This window comes from Ambystoma mexicanum, chromosome 4p (assembly GCF_040938575.1).
Source record: "Ambystoma mexicanum isolate Mex_15411 chromosome 4p, UKY_AmexF1_1, whole genome shotgun sequence".
NCBI classification, from domain to species: Eukaryota; Metazoa; Chordata; class Amphibia; order Caudata; family Ambystomatidae; genus Ambystoma; species Ambystoma mexicanum.
Genome location: NC_090927.1, coordinates 864,029,454 through 864,048,699, shown reverse-complemented (window position 1 = coordinate 864,048,699; position 19,246 = coordinate 864,029,454). Strand labels below are relative to the sequence as shown.

Below are 19,246 nucleotides of genomic sequence, written 5' to 3'. Positions count from 1 at the left end.
TCAAAGTGGTTTACCAGGCCTTTTGAGAGATGCTCTGCCTTACAACACCTAATCTTATTGCAATCAATGGATGATCTGGGAATGGCTTGATCTCAAATTTCAGTCATGTATTTTATGGGATGGTAACATGTGGATACACAAAGGGCCAGATTAAAAGTAGGTTTGGTTAACAGCCAATGAGATTATGAATTTGTATCTGTAATCCGGTTTGTGTCAGTGACATGATCTCAAGTTTAGAAACTGTGATTATATTATCTGACACAGGCATCAACAGAATCGGAGTACTGGGGAAATTCAGTTTCAGGATCCACATTCAAGTGACTATTATGCTTTCCTTTCATTATACATTTTGTTTCAGCAGCAGGAGTCAATCGTTTTTCTCATAACATTATAGTTTTTTGTGGTCACTTGAGATTTTGCTAAAGCCATATATCACAAATCACATTCCACCACCTATTACAGCTAAACTGTGCTGTGACAAATGATATAAGCAAATCACTTTTAATAAACAAATTGTTTCAATGAAATACATGTATGATCATGATGACCCAAGTGGTAATAATTGCAAAAATGTATACACTTGGAAGGATGTCATGTGTAAAAAAAAATATTTTATTCTGGTAATCTTTTAAATGACCTGTATGGGAGATTGAGAATTGAGATGGAAGAATGCATGGTACTGTGGATCAAGGAAGACTAGACAAAGCATGCATATACGTGTTTAAGGGATTGAGGTGATGCAGAAAGCTAAACTGTCTGAATGGGTAGAATTATAGAATGAATGGACTCCTCTCCATAAAGTAACTTACAATATATATTGTAAAATGTCTGTCCATGTGGTTATAGACTCAAACATTCTTTCTTTGATGTCCGCTCATTTAGATTGTCAGATATGCTTTGCCCATAGTAATTACAGCCATAAGCATATAACCTTTTTTGCAATATTAATTTAAAATGCTGTACACCTTATGTTGCTACTAGTGGACAGGAGATGATGGAAAGGATGCACAATCATTGAAAAATAGTTAACCTTTGAGGTTTCTGCTAAAAATATCTCCACTTATCCTGATGCATGTGGTGCTTTTAATACACATTCCTTCAATCCACTCTTTTGCTTCAATTCACTCTTTTGCTTCAATCCACTCTTTTGCAAGTTATTGTTAGGAAGGCTGTGAACTGGGCCTAATTGATGCAAGCACACATTGATGGTTCAAAGAAACTATGCTACCCACATTTTGAAAGGTTTGTAAGAGCACAAATCATGCTAGTAACAAATTCAAAAGTCCCAAGTTTTCAGTGACCTTATTAGTAAAGACTGATTACAATTGAACAGTGATTGTGTGAATACGGATTTGTTGCTAGCTCATCATTAAAAGTAACATGTGTAATGTCAGAGTGGAAATCAACAGACAAAGCTGCAAATTATGCTTTTCACTAGGGGAGTAAGTGACTGGTTCATTTAAAAAAGAGAGCCACTATAAAAAAATCATCATATTACATTACTATAGTTTTGGTGATGTGAGTCCCACAATTATTTTATTTTTTTAACTTCCTCAATGGTTTGTCTAGGAAAGTTGAAAGTCACCTGTGTAGAAAAAGAAATCAGGGCCATGTAACAATAAGCGATTGGTTAACAAATACATTTGATTTTGTTGGAAAAGCCAGCGTTTCAGGGATCTTTAGGTCACATGGCCAGGTATGTTTCTTTTGTGACGTTATAGGTATTCCGGAGGCTAGCTGCAAGAACAATGGAAGGCAGTAGCGGATTACAAATATCCAGACAGGGAACAGAGGCTCTTGTTGGGGGAAAACAGTTGAAACGTTCATATGTTAGACCACATAAGCCTTCTGTTGCTCCCAATGCCTTCCTCTAATGTGCCTGCAGTATAGAATTGTTCAAGAAATAGGTAATTTCACACACCATGAAAAGATACAATGTAAGTGGTTGGAATGTGTAGAATTGGGAGAGTGCAGTGAAGAGGTGCTATTGATTTTAAAAATATCAGTGGCCATCATGTCACTGAAAACACTGCTTTATTAAGTATGGAGAAGACACTACCATTGCTGGCGTAATGTGTGTGCCTCTGTCTGTTAGTCATATGCTCTTATGTTATTTTACTTACCATATCCTTTAGTTTGACAATATATATATTTTTAAAACTGTACTTTGTTTATAGTTGAATAGAGGGACTGATCATGTTTCCAAATTATTTTTTACAAAAATGCAGATTCTAACGTCAACCATATAATGTCTATTGTGAGAAGTGTACAGATGGCAGTGTCTCAGATTTGAGGATATCTTGCTGTATGATGCAGAAGAGAGTGAGGTAAGCAGAGATTGTTTTACATCTGTCAATGCATACATACACCATTAAATTGAACAATACTTTGTTCCACCTCAAGTGAATTCACTGGCTGGTCTTTAAAGGATTCAAAGAGACTATAATGCCTAGAAATAAGTTTTGGTAGAAATCTATATCTTCTTATGGTTGTTCTTCAATAAAGATATGGAAATCATATTATCCCATTCTCTTCCTTTTTTAAAGTATTTTGTGTTTTTAAATGTAAAACTTTGGCTATCAGTCAAAAAATAGTCCATAGGTGCCCCTCTGTGAGAATGAACAAGGCTAAATGACCTGTTCTTTGGGAAGGTACTCATTCAAGAGTCCACAGCCATACTTAAGCTCACTGTACCTTTCACATAAGGGAAATCCACAGTGAGAATCCATGTCTGGATGACTCTAGGAAAGTTAGGGTGACTAAACCACAGAACAAGTTATCATGCCATGTTCTTTCTAGAGAGGGGCGCCTGCTACCTTTTTTGTAGGGAATTTGGGATTGGTTACCTAGGTTACCTGGGGGAACCCAGATGTGGACCCCTTTCTGACTGTGCTCAGAGAGGCACAGCTCCACCTCACTGATGAGTCTCAACAAGGCTAAAACATGTGTATGGGGTTGCTGTTGGTACTCTTGTTCAAAGGAGGTTTGCCTGGCATTTCGGTGCTGGACTGCCCTTGTGGGCAGGACAAAGACTGATATGCAAATGGATATTCCTCCGTTGTGAAAAGTACAGTGAGCGAAAATCAGATGGCTGCGAACTCTCAAAGTGGAAAAAAACCACTGAACAGGTTGTCATGCCCTGTTCATTCTAGAGCGGGGTGTCTGCTACCTTTCTTGTACCTTTGGCTATCAATCTTGCATTATTTGGGCAGTGTTTGAGTTTTCCTAGCTATGAATTGCAAGGTTTCTATTTTTTCCATTGCTTTTTCTTCTATCCAAAACACATAGTTCACTATTTTAAAAAGGGATGGTTTGCTGGCTGGATTCTGACCACAATTGTTTGGACTAGTTTGAATCAAATAGGTTTGAATGATTTGCACTATTTGTAGCTGAACCTTGAAATTGTTTGACAGATTTCAAAACCAACTGGAGCAGTTTATTTAGATCAGATTACTGGCTTCCGTTTTTAAATTTGTTTTCTAAAATGTTATATTGACTTTGATTTTGTGTGATATTATACCTATTAGAAATGTTCTAAAACAAGTCATTTTAAATTTGATTCCAACTGATATGCAACTATGATTTGAATAGATATGAACCACAAAGAAGACAAATTAGGTTTTTTAACACTTGGTTCAAATCATCTCCTGAGTGGGTTTTGACTGATTCAAACTTACTCAACACATTGGGCCTCATTACGACCATGCCGGTCCGGTAACGGTGCTGGTAACCATATTGGCACCGTTGTTACCGGACCAGCAAAGTACGACTCTGCAGGTGGGTGCCATCCCGCCCGCCAGGATCAGACTGCAGAGTTTCAAGGAAGTACCGGCACCGTTATTAACAGTGCTTCTGTGGTCCCCATTCCCATTGAGTGCTATGGAACTCAAATGGTAAAGGGGATTAACATTTACCAGGGCCTAATTTCCCAGAACACCGGGGTCGTAATCCCCTGGTGTTTCTGGCAAGCCAGGTGCCGGTAAATATTGCAAGTCCGGCGGCAACCCGCTGGTAGCACCGGCAGGGTTATCGCTGGACTTGTAATGAGGCCCATTATCTTAATGATTCGAACCATAGATTGATTCAAGCACATTCAGACATTACCTTTTGTTACTTTAAAACATTTTATTTCTTAGTATTTCTGAATGGTTTAAGCCTTAGTTGCTGTTCCATTTTACGATTCATGTTTTCCTGAACTTTGTTTAATTTCAGATATTGTCATATTTGCATATGCAGAAATCTGGCCTTGTACAAACGACAATTCCACCTACCTACCATCGCTCTTCATGAGCAATGTCTCCTAATTAGCTGCAGGCTTTTCCAAACCTCAAGCAACCAACACTAGACACAGATTAAGAATTGCACATTCCAATAAAACCCCACAGATATGTTCTACCTGTGTCTGTGCTAAAATGGCAGGAAAGCCATAGGAATTTCTCTTAAAAATGTAATTTCTCTTTTGTTATTATGTATTGTATTTATTGAATGAATGCTTTATTCAGACAGACTACTGGCAAACAATTCAGATGCAGCAATAAACTACCAAATGACACTTGGTGCTTTGAGGCCACATCCATGGCTTATTTTCACTTATTATAGTCTTACATTTTATTGTGTCTTTCACCAATGCTGTCTCGTGCAGTGCTTCAGTCTCCAGGCCCCAACCTACCTGCTCAGCGGGGCACCATATGTGGCTTGAAGGAACATCCTTTGAGGGCACTCCAGCCCATCCCAGCTCGAGAAGGCTTTTAAATCACTGTTGGGGTGCCAGTCAGTCTTCATGAATGTAACGACTGGCATGTGGAAGAGGGATGTGGGGGTAGGGCAAAAGTAATACCTCACAAGATTTATGTTCTGATTAGAGCTAGTCAGAGGAGTATAGCTTTTACAAAATCCTGGTCTCATGAAAACAAATGAAGAACTCTAGTTAATTTAATATTTTATTTGGAGAGTATCCCAAGGGGGGCAAATCAATCACGACAACACCACCATGTGTCCGCTTAAATGGCTGTATTCTGACATAGTATTTAAGAATAGGAGCAGTGATATACTGTTCATGCCATGGCAGGAAACCTGACACAAAACAGCTAATGCCACACAGTCCTCTACTACACAAAGTATGAAGATATAAGCACACACTATTGTTCTACCTTATTGTTGAGACATACCCCATACAAAAGTCAGAATTCAAGACCAAAAGACTACCCAAATCTAGGTATAGATTTTCTAAAGAACATAAAACCATTGTTGTTGCTGAAGAAGACGTGAAGGCAAACAATGAAACAACAATTATTGTAACATTATGCAAAAGTGATTATGATCTAATGTACAGCACACGCTAATGCCTCAGTTGTAGTCATTAATATGAACATTTCAGTCTATCTACAGTTATTGCGACAAAGCCACAACTTTCAGTAGAAAGATAAAATGGTACATGTCACAAAAATCCATGAGACTCTAGACATGAAAGGTGCTAATTCAATTCCACTGTAACCTTGTTTATAACTTGATTTAGTAAAAAAACTCTTTAGACCATGTTTAAATTTTAGAAGGTGCGTGGAGGTGAACACTAAGCATGAGCTGGATGGTTACTGCTTTAGTCGAACCCATGGAATTTCAAGATTTTTGACGAGGTGGAATTGTAGAGGTTTTTCCTGAGGTTCAAGATCTAAAGTTCTACTGGGTTGTATCTCACTTCTATGCTAAAAAAGGTGAGTAGAAACTCAGAAAAGTCGATGGTTGGTATTTGAAGATACAAGTGCATCTCAGGCTTCTTCAGGAAGGAGATCGTAGCTTGTGTAGTGTGGATTTGAGTATAATTAAATTGATACCAGGGCAAAGGCAGAGTGTGGGAATTTGGTTAGGTTTTAATTGGAGGGAGAGTTGGGGTACATGATTTGTAGGTGGGTGGATATGGCGTGCAAGAGCAATGCAACCTGTATGCATTTCATAGTTGTAGATGAAGGCCAAAGCTCCTAATACCCCATAGGAATTTACTAGGTGTAAGGAAAGGTAGATGGAGGAGAAGGCCAAAGCACTGGGACCCTCAATTGCATTTAGTAGGCCTAGGAGAAAACCAAAACACTGAGAAACCCAGGTGCGTTTACTAGAAATAGACAAAGGACTAACAACTGAGACCTCAAGTGCATTTTGTAGGTGGAGGTGAATGCCAATGCACTGAGAACCACACATTCAATTAGTAGGCAGAGGAGAAGTACACAGCACTGAGAATCCTATGAACATTTATAGGTCAAAGGCTAATGGAAATGCGCTGAGAACCTCTATGGAATGTGGTTGGAGGAGGATAAGGCCACAGCACTGAGAGTCCTATGTATATTTTGAAGATAGAGAAGATTGTCAAACACTGAGAACTCAATGTGCATTTTGTAGGCATATGAGAAGACAACAGTACTGACAACCCTGCATCCATTTTATAGGCATAGCAGAAGTCTAAACACAAAGAATCATATGTCTAATTGCTAAGAGAACACCAAAGCACTGAGAATCATCATGCATTTGGTAGGCAGAGAATGCCAAAGCACTGAGAACTATTTTGAACTCTTAGTAGATCGAACCACTGAGAACTCTGCATACATTTTCTGAGTGGAAGAGAAGGCCATAGCACTGAACAAAATGTGCATTTTCTAGGAGGAGAAGGGAAAAGGCTGAGAAGCCCTAATCCATTTTTTGGTACAGGGAATTGATAAACCGCTGAACATACCATGCTCTTATAGTAGAGGCAGAAGCAGGCCAAATAACTGAGCACCTCCTCTGCATTTTGTAGTGGTAAGAAAAGTCCAAAGAACTGTGAAAGCCATGTGCATTTTGTAGGCGGACGGGAAAGCCTAAGCACTGACAACATATGTAGATTTTTCAGGCAGAGGAAAGGCCAAAGCACAGAGAACCCCATGCAAAATTACTGTTGGGAAGTGTGAATTGCATTAGCATAACAGAATCTACTCAAGGACCATACCATGGTAGTGGATTAAGTAAGGGAAATACATTATTCAGTTGATGCAGCAGCTGCAGATGCAGAGGCTGCAGCAACCCAATCCGACATGGCATCTCTGCACGTCCCAACACAGCCTACATCAAGACGTCCGTCGGTGTGTGCTGACGTAGCCAGTATCATGCAGACACATAGGAATATGACTGGTTGCAGCCCGTATACATAAGAAAACAATGGTAAACCCACGCATTGCAACCATTTTGTTGCCGAGATGCTAGCTCGAGCTTCTTCATAGTTGTCCCCATTTGGTCTTCATTGTTCCCTTTCTCTTTGTCCTTCTCTAGAGTTCCCCGTTCTCCCTACTCCCTCCTCCTTCCTGTCTTCGGGTCCCTTTTTTAGACTGCCCCTACTATCAGAATTCTGGGCCCTCGCATACAGCTTGTTCCAACCTCAGCTCATTGCTACATCATTTTGCTGACACTCAGATCTCAGCCACTTCCACCTAAATTCCTGGAAAACCACTTAATCTCCACAGAGGTTTTTTTTTACCCAGAGAAAGGGTTTTCCTGCCCTTCAGTCTGTACCCCCTGGGTAGAACCAAGGCCTTGTGTCCAATTCTTAGGCTGCGGTGGGAAGCGAGGGGGAAAGATCCCCATTGCACACACATCGGACCACCAACAGTACTAAAGTAAGGCATGACACTAACAGATTGCAATGCCTTAACCAAAAAAAAAAATGACCAGCTTCAAGAATAAATATATTATGTGGTGTATTTTCACATATTTTATGTAAATAGAAAAAAAACATTTTTTGTCAAGGATCTTGCTCCTTTTACGTGGAGGAGTAGTAACCTCAAAGAAAATCTCTTAGAATCCATTAAAAGTTCAACATAGTACATACGACCAATTGTTGTATCTATGCCTCATTGTCTTGGATCCCACTTATGTGTTTTGGGCTCAAATAGATAATGTTGAGGGATGTCAGAGTAATACAATTTACATGTAGCATGATTCTCTTCATGAAACTTGAAGTATGATGTTAAAGTGGTATCCCTGTCTTTGACTTTTTTCAGCTAATTGATTGTTTTCATTGTTGAAATACATAACTTTGTTGTTTAAATGCACATTTTTGTTGTGAAACACATGTTGTTCACCTGGAAGATGAACTTGAAGTCTTCTTATTGTATGTGAAAGGCAACAGCTCCCTCTAGCAGTCCTACCAGGTGAAGCGGCCGCACGACGGTGATTTATACTTGCTAGTTTCCATAATAATTGGGGAACATAATATGCCCCACCGCTTTAAAAATGCACTTGAATCCACTGCACTGCTCATCTACTGATGTGCTCCATCCTGGTTTAATGTGCTTTCATTTGATGTTTTCACCCATACCCTTTCTCCATAGCCCAAGCCTTTTGCCTTCATTTTGAACCCTCATAGCTCCATGATGACCTTTATCAATCTGCAACTAATCTCAAGGGGACAAGTAAAATAAATGCTCTTATTATGTGACTTCCTCACGGCCCTCTCAAAAACAGTAACTTATTGCAATTGACTTTGTAAAGCTTTTCTAATTAGCCTTCCTCAAACTTATTTAACACCAGTAAAGATCACCCTACTGTTGGTAGACTAATCGCTGGATCTAGTAAACATGATCAATTTACTCCAGAACTTCAATGGCTTTGCCTTTCATCTAAAATACCTCTGAAAAGTGCCCGTCTGTGCTCCGCTGTGCCCCTGTAACCTAGCAATTATATATGGAAGATCTATGGGTCTCAAAGGTAGAGCACACTTTGGTCCACTATTTCTGCAGGAAATAAAGCTGCACATGACTACCGTTTCCACCGCGTGTCGGCAGTAAATCTGTTATTCCCATTTGGTAGTGGCATAGGATTCCATTGGAGTGTTGGGGGAATTATCAAGCGTGGTAATTCTCCTTCTGTATTGGAGCTAATGTGGAGGAAAAGCCTCCAGCCAAGTGCTAGACGTTTTTCTCTAAATTTGCAATATGGCGGTGCAGTACAAGTGGCAGTAAATCTGTTGCCGTCACTGTTTTTGGACACTGCGATACTCATGAAGAAGATTTTTCATCTGAAATGATCAGAATTATACACAGATGTCCCTCTAGCCATCTTTTACTGGATTGACTCTAACAACCTGGAACGTGCTGCTCTTTCGACATTGACAACCATCCTAGATGTCAGGGTTGTAATCGGGGGCACCAAGTGTACTCCAGAGTTACTCCTGGTTGTACCATTGTGCAGAGGCGTAGCAAAGGTTGTCTAACAAGTGGGGTCTAAATCTGATGTAGTTGGACCCACTGCACTGATATTAACATCTGCAAATGCCCACACACCGTTGCTGAGTGGGCATTTACAGATTTTGGGTGGGCATTGCCAGCTCAGACTCTACTCTGTCTACACCTCTGCCATTGTGACTCCTGTATCTGACGTCAGAGCAGCAGCAATAGCAACACAAAGCAAATCCATCTTGCTCAGTTATGTTTTTTTTCTACACTTCCCAAATCTTGTTCCCTACCACCCATGATCCAAATGGCATTAACTGAGGGGATGGACATGAGAATGAATATTCCCCTTCCATAATACAATGCAGATACAGTTAAAGGTCAGGAATCTCTGGGAGGTGGGCAGAAGAGGAAAGGGAAATCTACCACCTGCCAGCACTGTCTTCATGGCAAAGACGTTCCAACTGTCAGCTATAGAAGCATGCGAGTGGCACATGGTGTGGCAAAGCCATAATAAACCGCAAAGCACATTTTCTTTCTAAAGGTGCCCAATTTAATTTTATGTCAAAAGAAGTTGTCCATCCCGGATGGGGATCTTGTACTTCACGGCTACATTCTCATATTTAACATTGGAAAGGCCGCTGCACTGCCACAAGAAGTATAATTTTGCTAGTCCTGAGAAAGATTTGATGCACCTGCTGCACTAGAAAGAAAATGCGAATGGTATGAAAATTGTAAACCAGTCATGAACTAGCCCCCAGTTCGTGTGTTCCTGTAAAATGTTCTATTTTCAGGTAGCACTTACACACTTCAATGTATCTCTCTCCAACTGATGCATGAAATGCATTACTCTCGAAGGGCCGGGGGAATCCGCTATAGGTGTGAATCCCAGTGCAGTCATAACTACACAGGTGGTTTCACTGGGAGCAGTCAAGCGATATTCTTGAAGGGATGTTTATGAAATCTCTAAAGTGTGTGAAAACTACTAAAATATTGAAGCTCAAAAGCAAGAAGTTGGTCCTGTTTTTTTTCTCCACATTTGCTCTGAAGCTAAAGATGGACACACAGAAACTGAAGATGGGCGGTAGGCTTCCATCTTCAAGCATTGCCCCTTCCTATGAAAGCTCTTATTATTCGCTGTGGGAGAATCTCTTCTCGCAGCCTCACTTTGCAGTTTATTCACAGTATTCAGCAGCGATGCCCGATACTGTTGAAACAGGCCTCCTGATTTCCTATGGGAACAAGCAGCATTAAATGTGATTTACAGTGACACTATTATCATGTATTGTTGAGAAGGGCTTCGTGAGTTGGTTGTCTGGCATCTATTGCAGTCTTTCATATGTTCCCCTTCAGAACGTATTCTATGTCAAGACCAAAGGCGAGCATTATGCTTTAACTTCTTTATTACTACTCTTCATCAGTTTCAACAAAATGACAGAAAATAACTGAAAATTACTACAACTCATTTTCATTTTTTTTTTTAAATCAAACTACATTTCCCTGTGCTCTATGTGCTTCTGTAGCCCTTGGCAATCTCTGCCCTGTCTATATGTCACTTCCTGTCCTTCACTCCACCTCTTCTTTTCCTGCTCTTCAGCAAGATAAGCACACTTTTCTACTCCAGAGCGTTATGATATGACTCTTATGCATGATTTATGCATGATGTATGTATCAGTATAAGGAAGCAGCGCTTAGATGATAGAGGAAAGTGCAGGTATAGTTACACCGTGGATTATAGAAAAACACAGTGTTTTCATTACGGTTACCTTACAGAGGCAGCATTAGGGTTAATTCACAGAGGCAGCGACTCTGCGGACACTAGTGAAGTGAAGTCACAAATTTAGTTGCATTTCATGGTGCCAGCGCAGAAGCGCGAGATGCACAAGCAGGCAATAAAGGAGAAACTGGGTCCGTGTCACCTTACTGACACAGCTGGGGGCCCGTTTGTCCTTCCGCAAGCCGAGAGGACTGCATCAGCACCCTCCCTCATGGGGGCGGGTCTTAATTAGAAGTACATCGCACAAGCAACAAAGTGCTTGCCGCATACACAGATGGAAATACAGAGGAAACTCGGGCACGGCAGTGCAGAGAACGGCAGTTAGTTCAGTGAACGGCATGTGCAAACAGCAATAATGCCCAGCACAGAGCCAGTAAGGAGCGAAAATCCACGCACGAAGGAGAATGTGAGGATTCGGTCATGAATAAATCAAAACCACTTGTTGGTGAAGCACGTTATAAAAGGACATTATTGGTGAAGCAGCACATGGAATGGGAATAGCAAGCTCCAAGTGAAAACACACTCAGTAGAGACACAATTGCAAAAAGAAGGTGCTAGCCACATATAAAAACGAAAACAAATAATAATAAATAAAATCATCCAGAACAACACAGCAGTAGATGTGCAATTCAACCTGCAAGTTCAGGTATTGGCACAGAGCACCCAGACAACATTAGCATGTCAGGATATGAATAAAGCGAAGAGGAGCAGACTCAAGACGTAGCTCACAACTTCATAGCGGTGCTGGGAAACTCGTTGGTTGATGCAGTGGCAAAAGGGGCGAAGCCCTTGCAAGATACAGTGACTACACTAGAAGAGCACATCCATCAAGACCTCAAAAAGAGGTTCTAAGGGGGAGTAAAGAGACCCATAACAGGAAATCCTATACTGACCCCCCTGGTGTGCAATTACGGGGCAAGCCCCCGAGGCTGCTGACGCATTTGGAAAGGTAAGAAACACTTTCCTGCAGAAACCAGCGTTGCCAAGCGTAATGGCCCCCTCCCCAGGGGAAGATAATGTGGGAAATGCAGGCATAGATTCAGAAGAAGAGTCACCAGAAGCCACATTGTCTTCACAGGATGAAGAAGGAAAGCAGGAGGAAGATTGGGTGAGGCCCCCCAGAGGCAAAAGTGCCCGGAAGGAGAAACACCTGGAGGGTGACGGTGAAGAGATATTGGACATGTTCGAACCTGAGAACATCAGGAACCCCAGGTTGTCAGACTGGCAACCTTCCCCAAGAGTGTCCAAATACATGGCACAGAGGCTCAGGAAGGCGCTAGACAAGGTCACGCGACAGTGCACCAGGACAGAGTGTCCCCGTCCAGACATGCTGGGCAAAGTAGCGGAGGCACCCGAGTTAGACCCTATGCTGTTAGCGTCTGTCACTAAAACAGCTAAGGAGCTGTACACAGGTATGGACAGTTCTTGGAGAAGATGCCAAGAGAAGGTGCTAGACCTCACAGGTGCATTGGGAAAGATCATGGACCTAGCTGACACTTGAGAGGAAGTAAACACAGACACGCTAACAAACTGGGCAAAAAGAGCAGTCTGCCTGCTCGGGAATGCAAATTGCGCAATATTTTCAGAGGGGAGAAGAGGCCTCCTACTGAAGATGGATGCAAAACTGAGTGACGTAGCCACGTACGATGTGGGGGGAAACAGCGCAGGCCTCCTTTTTGGGGAGACCTATGCAAACAGATGGGGAGGTTTATGGGGACCTACACCTCCCTCAAAAAAGCACAAGCCTCAATCAGTAATGTTTTCCCAAGCAGAGTTTTTGCTGGGACCGACTGCTACAGAGGTCGAGCAGCCGGTCGCTATCAGGGAGCGAGGAGACCTCAGAACAACAGGGCCCACTACTGGAAGAACAAGCAATAAGACTCTGTCTTCCCTGCCAGAGGGTGGTTCCTCAGAGGCCGCAGAAGCAGAGGCACAGGAAGAGGTCAAGGCCCCGCCACAGGTGTGACCCTTTATGCACCCACCCGCAGGGGGGAGGACACTACAATTTTGGCAGAACTGGTGTGCGCTTTCCACCGATGCTTGGGTACTGCAGACAGCCAGAGGGTTGTGATTAGATTTTGTGCAAGAGCCGAAACAAGAGCGTACCCCACGCATGATACATAGGGCGCAGGCAGAGAAGGAGTGAATGGAGAGAATAGAAACAGGTCATTGAGCGATGCACAGCGGCTCCAAGATTCATAGGCAATATTTTCCTGGTACACAGGAAAGAGAAAGTGAGGCCAGTCATAAACTTGAAATAATGAAACGGCTGGGTGATAAACTGCCAATTCAAGATGGAAGTTATCCACCAGTTGAAAGATACCTTAAGAGAAGGGGACTGGTTGACCAAGATCGACCTGAAAGACGCCTATCAAACGATAGCCATCCAGGCAGAGTTCGACCCTTTCTAGTGTTCGTCTCGGATGGGCAGTTCTGGCAGTTCAAGACAATGCCCTTCGGACTAGCATAAGCACCTCACCAAGCTCATGAGACCAGTGGCAGCAACGATCAGGGAGAAGGGGATCTGCATAATAATATGCCTAGACGACCTACTGTTACTAGCAGATGACAGAGTAGCACTGTTATATCAGACGACATGGGTGAAAGAGCTCCTCGCATTGCTAGGACTCCTAGTGAATCGAGAGAAATCAGACATGGCCCCGTCAAAAAGGCTAGACTTCCTAGGCTTCATGTTAGACACCAAATCAGGAAACCCTAGAATTACCAACCAGGACAATCTGGGACATCAAGCGAGAGATTAAGGTATATCTCGGCAAACAAGTGATATCTCTGAGGGCCTTTCCAAGAATAGTAGGGCTACTAGCATCATCTATTCAAGCCATATTCCCAGGGCCCTTACATTACCAGGCCCTGGAAAGACTGAAAATCTGACACCTGCAGCAGGGACTGAAATATCACCAGTCGGTTCTGCTAGACCGCAAGTCCATTACAGAACTAGAGTGGTGGTTGAAGAATATAGACGCTTGGAATGGACGAGCAGTATTTGGGGACTGCCTCGACGTAGTAATAGAGTCAGACACCAGCAGAGTAGGCTGGGGAGCACACTGCGGTTTGTTTGCGACAGGAGGCAAATGGAGCACAGAAGAATTGCAGCTCCACATAAATAACTTAGAGGTACTAGCTGGAATCTTTTGCAATCAAAGCATTTACGAAAGGGAAAGTGAATTCATGCATTCTGCTGAAAATAGAAAAAATTTCGGCAGTCAAGTACATCAATCACCTAGGAGGAACAAAGTCCAGGCACCTGGCAGAACTGGCAAAATATGTTTGCCATTACTGCCTACAGTCAGGGACCTAAGTAACGGCAGAATATCTGCCAGGCACACTCAACGTAGTGGCAGACAGGAACTCTCAGTAACTGATGGATTCCAGCGATATCGGAAAATGCTGGGCACTGGCAGGTATTTCGAAACAAGCTGTGAAGCTCATTGCAGAGTCCTGGGCACCATCTACACAGAGGAACTATGATGCGGCTTAGAATAAATAGTTGAGTTGGTGCAGAAGGATACATTTTCATCCCATTTCTGCCCCTGTAGTAGCAGTCCCCAATTTTCTAGCACACCTGTTAGAGGACGGGAAACTTTCAGGACCATTGGAGTGTATAGGTCAGCGATATCAGTGGGACACTTACCCATAGACCAAGTCCCAGTAGGAGAGAACCCGGCAGTAGTGAGGCTCATAAAGGGAGCCACTAGAGCCAAAATACTTAGTTATGGGACATGACGATAGTACTTTGCTACCTAGCAAGTTGGCCTACAAACTAGCACCTATCTTTAAGACAATTGTCAGGTAAGATAGCCATGCTATTATGCCTAGTATCATGCAAGTGAGTAGTAGATGGCGAAGCCTTGTAGGTGAACACGAAAACATTTGGGCCAGAAGGAGTCACCTTCGCGCTAGTTTTTGGGAACAAAGATTAAATCTCTTATCTATACTTAGCAGGACACCCAAAATGGTGCATAGCAGCATGTATTAGAGAGTACGAAGATAGAACAGCAGAGTCCAGGCCAGCTGGCATCACCCAGCTCTTGATAGCGCTTAGGAAGCCATACAAGGCGGTGGCGACAACCACCATCGCCTGATGGGTGCGAGAGATTATGCAGCTAGCAGGAATTGACCTGAAAGCATTCAGGGTGAATTCTGTAAGAGGCAAAATGGCCTCTAAAGCTTTTGCGGCAGGAGTGACACTGCAGGATATTTTGCAAGCGACAGACTGGGCCAGTGCTAGTGAATTTAAGATGGTTTACTTTAAGCCGATCCAAGCAATTGCGACAGCAGTAATGGAAAGCTTTGAACAAGCATAATGCTCACCTACGGTCTTGACATAGAATGAAGATTACCCCTATATACTGCGCATGGAGTCTTGATTCTATTAAAGGCACAGAGGCAAGCATTAATTTCCCGCCCGGCGGATGCACTGTTGTGGGTCACTGAAAAGGTTTGATTATGACGTGATGGACAGTGCATTTCCTCCACCCTAATGACCATTACCTTGTATGCTTCACAGGAGATGACCAGAAGGCTAACTGAGCAGGAGAGAGGAATAAGCTGCCACTCAGCGCAGAGGGAGCAAAGGTACGCATCAGGCTAGCACTGGACCCAAAGCAGTTGAAAGTCAGAGTTTTCGTTGGAACTTTCGTTTGGTTCAAAGTTTCCAGTATGGAGCAGTTCAGAGCATCCAAAGAAGAAGAGTGAAGGACAGGAAGTGACATGTAGACAGGGCAGGGATTACCAAGGACTACAGAAGCAGAGAGCATAGGGATATGTAGTGTGATAAAAAAAGAAGAGAAAATTAGTAGTTGATGTCATGTTCAGTTATTTTCAGTTATTGTGTTGAAACTGCTGAAGAGAAGTAATAAATAAGTGGAAGCATAATGCCCCCCTCTGTGTGTTTAATAGAATCAAGACTCCCTGTGCAGTATGCAGCTGTAATCTTCATTGTAAGGTTTATGGTTTTTACCTAGATTTTCAGATGATGGTGCTGTAAAATGTATAATTTCGTAAAATGTTTTGACAAACATCTGTCAGGAAGAACCCTGGTGATTTATTTAAGGCTTGCTCTCTCCGCTGGCTCATTCCGTCCAATTTGGGCAAATCATTTACTCACACCTCTTCAAACATTGACCAATGTTCGCCATAGGCCTAGGTTTATAGATGGAAGAAGGTAGCCTTTCTTCGTTGCTTACTTAGACAAAATACTGTCTTCTGCAATGAATATGCTCACTTCAGGTTGGATCCAACTTCCATTGCCCATTGGTGGTACTATTTGAGAGCCCAACCTGCCCTTTGGGGGTTGCTTTTAAACATGTGTGTCTGGGTCTACTTGAGAGACCTGATGATTCGTTCTTATGCTCAGGGTAACCTTTGATCAACTAGGGATATTGGCATTTAACATTCCTACATTGTTTTGCTGCAGCATCCAGCCTGAATAACGGCTAGGTTGGTATTTCCAAGAAGACATGGGCAGGCAAAGGGATTGCTATGAGGGTGAGTTTAACTAACCTGTGGAAAGTGTCCTTATTCTCTTATTTATAAGAGTAATATTTCTGGCTGCTTAGACTACTAATGCACTTTTTTCAGCTCCTATTGTAGACTACTTGTGCCTAACGCTACTATAGCCTATTGAAAGATAAACAGAGATTAAATGTAACTGATGAAGACACAAAACGTAGAAAATAAGTGACCACTAGGTTCAACCCCCATGTGCCGTGCCTGCATGGAACTATCAGCAATGTTGTTTGACCAAGACTAGTAGATGAGCATAAAGATGCAAAACAACAGAAAATGGATGTTACTTGAGAATGTACATTTTTAGTGGCTTGGCCATTTTGCTTTTATTAGTAGTGGCATCCATGCCATGTCAAAATATAATGGAACAGCTGCCGAAAGTATGTCTGAAAATCATTCCGTATTCATCCGTCAATGTGTTGGAAATGAAACTGTTTTGCATACTGTGCGATGGAACATAATGTGTTCTATTAAATTTTAACGTATTTGTGAGGGCCCTTTATCATGCTGAATGTGTCAGAGCGTAATGGTAAATGTCAGATTAACAGACAAGCAAAAGCCCCCGCCGAGCTATGTAGCTTCAAATGCATCATTCTGTGTCAGATTGTGAATGTTGCGAAGGATTCTGCTAATGATAAGTTAATAACTAATAGGAATCATGGTGACAAAGGATTCACTTGATCCAAAAGTGGAAAGATACAGCCAGTAAACTAAACCTTTAAGTGGGCTGGTGTTAGGCAGGCTAAAAGTTTAGTTGAATATCCACTTTTTTACGCAAAGCTATTAAATTGGTAAAAGTTCACAAGGAGGCGCCTATACCAATACAATTCATTTCAATAAAAAGGAAAGAAAACTTAGTAAAACATTGAAATAGTCAAATGTTTATTTCTTTTTTATTCAGAAGGCAACCTACAGAAATATTAGCAGATATAACATTTAAATACATGTTATGTCCTGCTGTTGCAGCAAATGAAAACTGGTTGGAAAAGGACGTTTAAAGATGTATAATGAACTAGCACCTTGGATGTGTATAGCCCGCACATGTGCCAGGTAGCACAGTCAATCAGGTTCTGTGGATGGTGGGCTGAAAACTCTGGCCTTAGCCTGCGTTCCATGTAACACTCAGGCTGCCTACCCAACCCGCAGTTCTATCTCCCCCCCGCCCTCTTGTTTCTTTTTTCTCAATCTGTTCCCAAACCACTTCCCCAGACTCACTTACCTGATTGTTGCTGTGGCAGCACTTGCCGCCATCGCAGCAGCTTCAGTTCATCTCGCTTGTCTGCCTGCCATGGTAATGCAAAATGGGTTCTGTACGCAGGCCCGCCTTCTACAACCATGGCGGCTATCTTGGGAAAGTATTTTCATTCATTGAACGGGATGCACGTGGCGTCCTGTTCAATGAATGAAAATACTTTTTTTGGAGCACCTCGGGTTACCGCTTTGGTAACCCAGGGTGGTGATAGCATTTACACCCCGTTCCCAGTGCTGAACCAGGGGATAATGTCCCCGTGCCCTTGATATAGACCCTTGCTTCGCTCTGGCCTATAGCTCGGCTCGCTCTTGGAACAGAGTGTTAACGCATATTATAAACAACAATGCAAGCTGATTTGCTTCTTCTGATTTTTCTCTGCACTAACCCTTTCCTACTCCCTACACCAACCACTTGCCCCAACCTTAGTGGAATGTTCTTGCTGTTAACTAACTCGTACCATGCACTTTCAGTGCAAAACATTTGCATCTCTGAGTACTGGCCATCGAGCAACACTCTCTTGGCAGCCATCTTGGATCGGGGAGGACTGATCTTTTATTTTCCGATCTCTTTGTAAGCTGAACATTTGCTTTGCAACTTTTTTTCGATTCAGGGCTATTGTTCCATTTGATGTGAATTTTTCTCCCTCACAGAGTGTGAAAACGATAAAAACAAGATAAATGTAAGAGGTGATAGTAGAACTATAGCCCCATTGGTGTCATGATTCAGAGAGATAATGCATGTTGCCCAAGTTTTGGCCCGACTTTGACTTGGTAATTAACCTGGGGACAGGATTGCAATCATTACCTTGTCTTTCTAGTCTAAAATGATTTGTTCTGCAATTAATTTTGTGTTCAATGTATCAATATGTGAATAAATCCAATAAGAGAGCATTGTGAGTTGAACACTCCTCTCCAACTCGGCGGGAAACCTGGAGTATCAGGTTCAAATCTAATCATGGCCGACTCAACCCTTCATTCTTTTCATGGTCGGTAAACTGACTACCAATGATTTGGGTATTAATATCACATATGATAAAGTAGAAAATGTTTTAGTTTATGGTGTTTACTATATCATTAATATTGTTATGTGTTTGATGCATCAGGGAACTCATTTTGTGTCTTGTGTATTTTATATACTCATTGCAAAAGATTTCTGTTCAAAACCTGGGAGCTCTAATCAATAAAAATGTACTCTGTAGTGTTCAAAATCTTCATTTACAGTGAAAAATATATTCTGCCATGAATTATTCAAATTATAATTAACATTTTTCCAAACAATGTGGGGTAAAGTGCCCCAATTTGGTCAGTAATCTGAAGAGACAATATTTAGCCTCATCATAGTAATACTATACTTGTGTATTTGTGATTTAAGACCGATTTTCAAGCCTTATATTTAGCCGTAAATACGACTTAATCCTGGAATACATTTTGATTTGCACTGCTGCATGATTCACAAAATGTGTAGATCTATGAATGTATGTCATTGACTTTAATAATA

The 19,246-nt window shown here is 42.0% G+C and overlaps 1 protein-coding gene across 10 annotated transcripts in view; it reads left to right on the top strand.

Moving 5' to 3' along the window:
• The window catches only part of FUT9 (fucosyltransferase 9), a 1,273,880-nt gene that overhangs the window by 464,791 nt on the left and 789,843 nt on the right, over positions 1 to 19,246 (top strand). For all 10 annotated transcript variants that reach the window (XR_011260450.1, XM_069606441.1, XM_069606433.1 and 7 more), the window contains one exon: positions 2,229 to 2,327. The gene's annotated coding sequence lies outside the window, so the exon portion shown is untranslated. The remainder of the gene's footprint in view (positions 1 to 2,228; positions 2,328 to 19,246) is intronic.